The sequence below is a fragment of the Urtica dioica genome, chromosome 6 (assembly GCF_054948205.1).
Source record: "Urtica dioica subsp. dioica isolate 48M chromosome 6, U.dioica_male_clone48M_v1_H2, whole genome shotgun sequence".
NCBI classification, from domain to species: domain Eukaryota; kingdom Viridiplantae; phylum Streptophyta; class Magnoliopsida; order Rosales; family Urticaceae; genus Urtica; species Urtica dioica.
In genome coordinates this window covers 16,033,531-16,042,792 of record NC_142761.1, presented here as the reverse complement: position 1 = coordinate 16,042,792, position 9,262 = coordinate 16,033,531, and positions in this window count along the sequence as shown.

The following is a 9,262-nucleotide window of genomic DNA, read 5'->3' as shown; positions in this document are numbered from 1 at the left end:
TGTGGCCAGGTTTCCCGTGGAAGCTGGCTAGACCAGATACGTCCGGCGGACGCAAGCCTTTGGAACCCATTTGTAACTCACTGCCTTTCGGCTCAAGAGCTGGGCGGCGAGCGTGGTGCCACATTTATGTGGCCAGGTTTCCCGTGGACGCTGGCTAGACCAGGTACGTCCGGCGGACGCAGGCCTTTGAAACCCATTTGTGACTCGCTGCCTATCGGCACACGAGCGGGGCGGCGAGCGTGGTGCCACATTTGTGTGGCCGGGTTTCCCGTGGACGCTGGCTAGACCAGAAACGTCTGGCGGACGCAAGCCTTTGAAACCCATTTTTAACTCGCTGCCTTTCGGCTCACGAGCTGGGCGGCGAGCGCGGTGCCACATTTGTGTGGCCAGCTTTCCCGTGGACGCTGGCTAGACCAGATACGTCCGGCGGACGCAAGCCTTTGGAACCCATTTGTAACTCGCTGCCTTTCGGCTAACGAGCTGGGCGGCGAGCGCGGTGCCACATTTGCGTGGCCTGGTTTCCCGTGGACGCTGGCTAGACCAGATACGTCCAGCGGACGCAAGCCTTTGAAACCCATTTGTAACTCGCTGCCTTTCGGCTCACGAGCTGGGCGGCGAGCGCGGTGCCACATTTGCGTAGCCAGGTTTCCCGTGGACGCTGGCTAGGCCAGCTACGTCCGGTGGACGCAAGCCTTTGAAACCCATTTTTAACTCGTTGCCTTTCGGCTCACGAGCTGGACGGCGAGCGCGGTGCCACATTTGCGTGGCCAGGTTTCCCGTGGACGCTGGCTAGGCCAGATACGTCCGGTGGACGCAAGTCTTTGAAACCCATTTGTAACTCGCTGCCTTTCGGCTCACGAGTTGGGCGGCAAGCGCGGTGCCACATTTGTGTGGCCAGGTTTCCCGTGGACGCTGGCTAGACCAGATACGTTCGGCGGACGCAAGCCTTTGGAACCTATTTGTAACTCGCTGCCTTTCGGCTCACCAGCTGGGCGGCGAGCGCGGTGCCACATTTGTGTGGCCATACCGTCTCGTGAACATGGCACCATTTGGCGCGTGCGTCACGTGACAGGCAAGGTTAGGTGCAGACTTGATCCCCCGGCGAGTGTGGCACCTTAGTGCGCTGGTCGCATTTCCGGGTTGGGTCTCTTGGGTCGAGCCTTGTGCCTTTGTGAGTGCGGCGCCCTGGTGCGCGTTTCATGTTTGGGTACTCAGGTGGCCCATTCTTACTCGGTACTCGACTCGAGGAGTGAACTCGACTCGAGGAGAAACGTAGAGTCGGCACGAGGAGTAGCTTGTCGACTCGTGGACTCGGTACTCGACTCGAGGATTGAACTCAACTCGAGGAGAAACGTAGAGTCGGCATGAGGAGTAGCTTGTCGACTCGTGGACTCGGTACTCGACTCGAGGAGTGAACTCAACTCGAGGAGAAACGTAGAGTCCGCACGAGGAGTAGCTTGTCGACTCGTGGACTCGGTACTCGACTCGAGGAGTGAACTCAACTCGAGGAGAAACGTAGAGTCGGCACGAGGAGTAGCTTGTCGACTCGTGGACTCGGTACTCGACTCGAGGAGTGAACTCAACTCGAGGAGAAACGTAGAGTCGTCACGAGGAGTTGTCGATCGACTCGTGGACTCGAAACTCAACTCGAGGAGTAATGTAGAGTCGGCACGAGGAGTGGCTTGTCGACTCGTGGACTCGGTACTCGACTCGAGGAGTGAACTCAACTCGAGGAAAAGCGTAGAGTCGGCACGAGGAGTAGCTCGTCGACTCGTGGACTCGGTACTCGACTCGAGGAGTGAACTCAACTCGAGGAGAAGTGTGTAGACCGCCTCTCTCTGGGACCTCCGGCCTAACCATCGGCCCCTTGAGACTTTGTTATGCTTCTATTTTTATTATTTTTTTTTTGAGTTGTTTAGTTGATTGGGTACTGATCCCTGTTAGCCCCCCGAGTTTCTTGCGTTTGTGAGACGAAGACCAAGAAACTCTCGAGTGGGAGATATACAATACGATGTCACAACTTGTAGAACAACTTTTTATTGGAATGAAAATGTTGTTACAGCTTGTCTTGGCACATGGCCTCCTTAGGAAAAGGGAAATTACATGTCTTATATAAAATGACAATAAGTTCAAGCGCGAATTCAATGACGAAAGTTGTGCCGGTTGTGGCCATGAATGATGGGCGCGTGTTAGACAGTGCTCATCATCTCGTTGTTTTTGTGCTAGAGGATTCTTCCCTTATGACAAGTCGATTGCTCGGTCGGGGTCACCTCGCTAGCGAATGTGACGAACTCTTTGAGATGCCCGCCTCGGATCAGGGAATCAATTCGCTTCCTAAGCTGGTAGCATTTGATTGTCACGTGTCTGTGATCCCGGTGATATTCGCATTGCTTGCTTCTGTCCCTCGTCGCGGGGTCCGTCTTTAACGGGGGCGGAGACCCTAGCTTCTCCCTGTGTAAGCTCAGGATCCGGTCGGGCGTTGTGTTGAGTGGGACGAAGGATTGCTTCGGGGCTGGAGAAGGGTGGTCATTAGGGACTCGGCCGTTTCTACGCCTCTTTCTTCGCGAGCTGAGACCGGTGGCCGGTGCCATGAGTGTGGCGGCTCGCTTCTTATTGGATGCGCGGTCAGCCACGTTGGGTGGTTGATGTCCCAAGACGACTTCTCTCTCGATCCCGCGTTGGGCGTTGAGTTTTTTTCTCAAGTCGCTCCCATGAGATTCCCTTCGGGAGTTGAGGCGATCTCTCAAGTCTCCGGTGGCCGTCCCTATCACTTTAGGCGAGGATACGTCATTCGAGTGACGTCCTCGACAGACGCCATGGCCATTGACGTCGTCATCTCCCCGGGGGTTTTGGATGCGGATGGTGAGCTTGGAGCGTCCCTTTCGGGACCTAGAGGTTGAGCGTCCCCGAGCATTACTCGACACTTGACGCCCTGACGTGGTCGCCTGAGGGTGTCCCCTAGAGGGCGCGTGCGCGTGCTCATTAGAAAGTTGACGTCTCGACGCGGTCGCCCGAGGGTGTCCCCTTGGAAGCGTGCGTATGCGTCCCCTTTCGTGAACAACGCGGTGGATTCCTGATTTTGCCACATAATCGTGGTCCTTCTCGTCGTGGTTGGCGTCGTCCTCGATGCCATGGCCGAGGAGATTGGTGATGAGTGCGCCATCGACGCCGGGACGGTTTAGGAGCTCGACGAGCCCTCGAGCCGCGTCCTCTCGGACCGCGGCCTCGGGGTCATTCGCCGAGTCTTGGGGCTGGCTCTCGTTGTCACGAGGTTGCCCTCCTAGACGGTGCGCGAGGCTTCGGAGGCCGCATCTCGAGCTCGTGGCTCGGTCGGCCACAAAGGTGACGGGCAATTGACTCATCTATCGAGAGTTTTGCCGTTGAAGGATGAAGAAGAGTGGTAGAGGGAATGCGTCGCCAAGGTCGAGAGATCCCCTCCTTCTAGCTCCAAAATGTTGTCGCAGTTTTTCGGACAACGATTTAGGAGTCAAAGGCGGTTAGACCCAAGGCCAGACCAAGTGGTCTCACTTCGGCTCGAGCGTGTCCAAGTCGTCCCTTAGCTGTGTATGTCCCTTGAGTTCGTCAGAGTACCTGAAAAGGAGTAGAGATCAGGTGAACTAGGAAGGGAAAACAGAGGGGGTGCCTCTGTTTACCTCTCCGACGCTCAACAATAGCAGGATTGAGGTGGAGTATAGAGGTTTTAGAGGTGGTGAGAGGCCAAAGATGAGTGAAACGAGTGAAGTATGAGTTCGACAGCATTTCGGGACTCAAAATTGGATTTTTTTTTTACCGGGGGAGGGACCCCGGCATTTATAGGCGACCAAGGGGCATTTTGGGCATACCCTTGGTCGAAGGCCAGCTCTGGGTCGTCCATGGAGCTGGAGGCCGGCTCTGGGTCGTCCATGGAGCCGGAGGCCGGCCCTGGGTTGTCCATGGAGCTAGAAGCCGGCCCTGGGTCGTCCATGGAGCTGGAGGCCGGCTCTGGGTCGTTCATGGAGCTGGAGACCAGCTCTGGGTCGTCCATGGAGCCGGAGACCGAGCTCATGAGGCCGGAGGTCGACAATGGAGCTGAAGGCCGAGCTCATGAGGCCGGAGGTCGGCCATGGAGCTGGAGGCCGAGCTCATGAGGCCGGAGGTCGGCCATGGAGCTGGAGGCCGAGCTCATGAGGCCGGAGGTCGGCCATGGAGCTGGAGGCCGGCCTTGGGTCGGCCATGGAGCCGAAGGCCGGCCCTGGGTCGGCCATGGAGCAGGAGTCCGAGCTCATGAGGCCGGAGGTCGGCCATGGAGCTGGAGGCCGAGCTCATGAGGCCGGAGGTCGGCCATGGAGCTGGAGGCCGAGCTCATGAGGCCGGAGGTCGGCCATGGAGCCGGAGGCCGGCCTTGGGTCGACCATGGACCCGAAGGCCGGGCCGGCTCTGGGTCGACCATGGAGCCGGAGGCCGGCCCTGGGTCGGCCGTGCGTCGGGGGAGTCCCGGGGTGGTCGCTATCGCGGCCGTCGCTGCTCTACCGGGCCGAGATGGACCGGTAACACTTTCCTCAAACAAACTCGAAGGAGAGAACTACGTAGATTGGAAACGTAACCTCGACATTGTCCTTAGCATTGACAAGCACAAATGGGTACTCACCACCCCATGTCCTCAAACGAATGATGATTCGGCTCAAGAGGAAAAAGACGCCTTGGTAGCCTGGCTCCGATCCGATGAGATTGAGAGGTGTTATATCTTAGCATCGATGAACAATGTGCTACAACAGCAACATCGTGACATAGAGACTGTCGCCGACATGCTCTACAATCTCCATGAGATGTTCGGAGGGCAAGGGCGTCAGGCCAGACAGCAAGCAGTCAGACAGTCTATGAACTGTCACATGAAGACTGGGATTCCTGTCAGGGACCATATGATTTTGATCATTAGTTACCTGAATGAGATGGAAATCCTAGGATCTAAGATTGACGAGGAGACCAAAATAGATATGATCTTGGAAACTCTCCCCGAATCTTTTGATACCTTCAAGCTGATCTACTCCATGAACAAGCTAGAGTACACTGTTAACGAGCTTATGAAGGAGTTTCACAATGCTGAAGATCTCACTAAGAAAAAGAGGACTCGAGGAGAGGTACATGCAACTGAGCGCAGAGCCTATGGATCTAAGAAGAGACCTCGCAAGGCCGAGAAGAAGAATCAACCCAAGGTTCAAACGAAGAAGAAGCCCCGGGCTACTAAGGTGGACAAGTCTAACGACAAGTGCCACAACTGCAATGAACCTGGACACTGGTGCAAGAACTGTCCTGCCTACCTCAAAACTAAGGAAAAATGTATTGTACTTATTACCGAAGCATGCTTAGTAGCTGATAATGTATAAACGTGGATTCTTGACTCGGCTGCTACTAACCATATTTGCTGTTCGTTGACTGGTTTCAGGAAAAGCAAAAGCTAAGAGGAAAGTGACTTCTCCTTCAAATGGGATGATGGGACCTCGGTGTCGGCGAAGGCTGTGGGATCAGTGATGCTGTCTTTTGAAGACATGACTTTAAATTTAAATAATGTTTATTTTGTTCCTTCCTTCGGGAAAAACTTAATATCTGTAGCTCGACTTTTTGAGCAAGATTATTGTTTAAAGTTTATAAAGAATGGAATTCGTAATTCTTTTTCAAATTCTTTTGTCACTGATGCATGTATGAAGAATGCTCTTTTTTATATTTATCTCACACAACCTTCACTTTAAAGACACTTAAATAGATAACGATCTAGTTAGGGAGCCAGAGAGGATAAAACTTTCTGATTCCTCTGATCTAATAAAATCAACATATCTCTGGCACTTAAGACTTGGTCATATCAGTCTAGATAGGATTAAGAGACTTGTGAGGGATGGTCCATTCCAAGCCTCTGCAATAGGTTCACTACCAACTTGTGAATCTGTATAGAAGGAAAAATAACTAAGCGAACTTTCTCAGCTAAGGGTCAAAGAGCCACTGAGTTGCTGGAACTAGTACATTCTGATGTATGTGGTCCGCTCAGTACACAGGCACGGGGAGGATACGAATACTTCGTTACCTTCACCGATGATTACTCAAGATACGGTTTTGTCTATCTGCTCAAACACAAATCCGATACCTTTAACGTATTTAAGGTCTTTCGAGCTATAGTGGAAAATTAGACCGACAAACATATCAAAACCCTTCAATCCGACCGAGGTGGTGAGTATATGTCTGGAGAGTTCAATGATTTTCTTAAAGAAGAAGGTATCACTTCTCAGCTTACAGCACCTGGCACACGTCAGCAAAACGGAGTGTCAGAGAGAAGGAACCGAACTCTAATGAAGATGGTTAGATTGATGTTGAGTTACTCATCACTCCCTCTTTCCTTTTGGGGGATATGCCCTTGAAACAGCAGCTTACATTCTGAACCAAGTTCCGTCTATAAGGGTTCTTGGTACTCTTTATGAACGATGGACTGGCCGTAAAGTAAACGTAGGCCACATCCGAATTTGGAGTTACCCTGCACATGTGCTAAGGGAAAAGACTAGCAAGTTGGATAGTAGGTCGGAATTGTGTCTGTTTGTTGGATATCCAAAGTAAACCAAAGGTTTCACATTCTATAGTCCCCAGGACGACAAGACTTTCGTTAGCACGAACGCTCGTTTCCTTGAGGAGGACTTTATGAACAATGTAAAAACTAGAAACAAAATTGTGCTTGAAGAAAATTTGGGTGAGGAAGCTTCTACCTCATCTGTAAGAACTGTTCTTACCCCAGCTGAAACACAACCTAACTCATCACAATCTTGTCAAGTAATACTTTGACATAGTGGAAGGGTTCCTCAAAAACCTGACAGGTACATGTCATACGGAGATACTCTCGTAGCCGTCTCTGACATGGATGACCCTTTTTCCTACAGCCATGCAATGGCTGGTTCTGAATCAAACCTTTGGCTGGACGCCATGAAAGTTAAAATGCACTCGATGTATGTCAACAAAGTCTGGAAACTTGTAGACCTTCCCAAAGGGATTAAACCCGTAGGGTGTAATTGGATATACAAGAAGAAAAGGGGTCTGGATGGGAACGTCGAGACATTTAAAGCAAGACTAGTGGCTAAGGGTTATACCTAAAAGGAAGGTATTGACTATGAGGATACCTTCTTGCAATTTGCAATGCTAAAATCCATCCGCATACTTCTATCCATAGCTGCAACTCTTACTATGAGATCAAGCAAATAGATGTTAAGACTGCCTTCCTGAATGGCAATCGTGACGAGCACATTTATATGGCTCAACCAGATGGTTTCGTGGAAGAAGGTCAAGAGACCAAGGTTTGTGAGTTGCTTAAGTCCATTTATGGATTAAAGCAAGCATCAAGGTCATAGAATATTTGATTCAATGAAACTGTGAAAAGCTTCGGTTTTGAGCAGCCAATAGATGAGCCATGTGTTTACAATTTAATACATGGAGTCAAAGTTGTGTTTCTGGTATTATATGTCGATGACATTTTACTCATAGGCAATGATGTGGTTAAATTATCTGAGGTTAAAATCTGGCTAGCAAAGTAATTCAACATGAAGGATCTAGGAGAAGCCGTGTACATTCTGGGGATCCAAATCTTTCGAGATCGGAAGAACCAAACTTCGTTGCTCTCTCAAGCATCTTATATTGATAAGGTGATGGATCGCTTCTCGATGCAAGATTCCAAGAAGGCCAAACACCTTAAGGCATCGAATCTCACTCTCTAAGGACTAGTCTCCCAAGACTACACAAGAGATTAAGGACATGAGAAAACTTCCTTACGCCTCAGCCGTAGGATGTCTCATGTATGCTATGATTTGTACTAGACTAGATAAATGCTTTGCAGTTGGCGTAGTAAGCCGTTTTCAATCCAACCCTGAACCCGAGCACTGGATTGTTGTTAAACATGTTCATAAGTATCTTCGGAGAACTAGGAACTTGATGCTTACATATTCAGGTACTGACATGACTATGATGGGATATACTGACTCCGATTTTTCAAGCGGATAAGGATTCCAGGAAATCCACTTCAGGATCTGTGTTCATCCTAAATGGTGGATCTGGTGTTTGGAGGAGTATCAAGCAATCTTGCATTGCTGACTCCACAATGGAATCAAAATATATGGCTGCTTGTGAAGCATCCAAAGAGGCAGTATGGCTTAGAAAATTCCTTATGTATTTGGAAGTCGTTACGAATGTCGACGAGCCCATGACTCTTTATTGTGATAATAGTGGGGCTGTCCCTAACTCAAAGGAACATCGAAGCCATAACCGCTCTAAACATATTAAGAGGAAATACCATTTGATTCAAGATATCGTGTAGCGCAGAGACGTGGTGGTGAAGAAGATCTCAACGGTTGACAACCTGTCTGATCCATTCACCAAGGCCCTAGCGAACAAGGTCTTCGACCAAACATCGGGAGGGATTAGGCATGAAGGACTACTCACATATTTTTTGAGTCAAGTGAGAGTTTGTTGTCAATGGTGCCCAGAAGAAGAGTAGTAGTCTTTACTTAAGTATGTTTGATGTAATAAAGTCTCACGAAGACTCTTGCTTGTAACTGCTAAATAATTGATAAAAGTTGAAACATTCATTCATTCTTCCTTGTCTGTTTGAAGCTTTATTGTTGTCGCTCGTTTTTGGACAACTATTTAGGAGCCTCAAGCGGTTAGACCTAAGGCCGGACCAAGTGGCCTCGCTTTGGCTCGAGCGTGTCGGGCTTGGTATCCCTGAGTTTTTTAGCTGTTAATGATCCCTGAGTTTGTTCGAACACCTAAAACAAGAGAAAGAACACGTGAACTACAAAGGGAAAATAGAGGGGGTACGTCTTTTATTCCTTAAATATTTGGAAGTCGTTCCAAATGTCGACGAGCCCATGACCCTTTATTGTGATAACAGTACCTCGAAGCCATAAGCGCTCTAAGCATATTGAGAGGAAATAGCATTTGATTCGAGAGATCGTGCAGCGCGGAGACGTGGTGGTGAAGAATATCTCCACGGTGGACAACCTGGTAGATCCATTCACCAAGGCCCTAGCCAACAAGGTCTTCAACCAGCATCGGGAGGGATTAGACATGAAGGACTACTCACATCTTCTTTAAGTCAAGTGGGAGTTTGTTGTCAATGGTGCCTATAGTTCTTCCTAGGTATCTTCTGAAGGTACTGAATTGACCAGTGCACTTCTAGAGACAGGATAAGGACAAACCATTTAACTTCTTATGTCTCGAAGTCACTATGTATGAATTGCATCGTGCTTACCTTAAT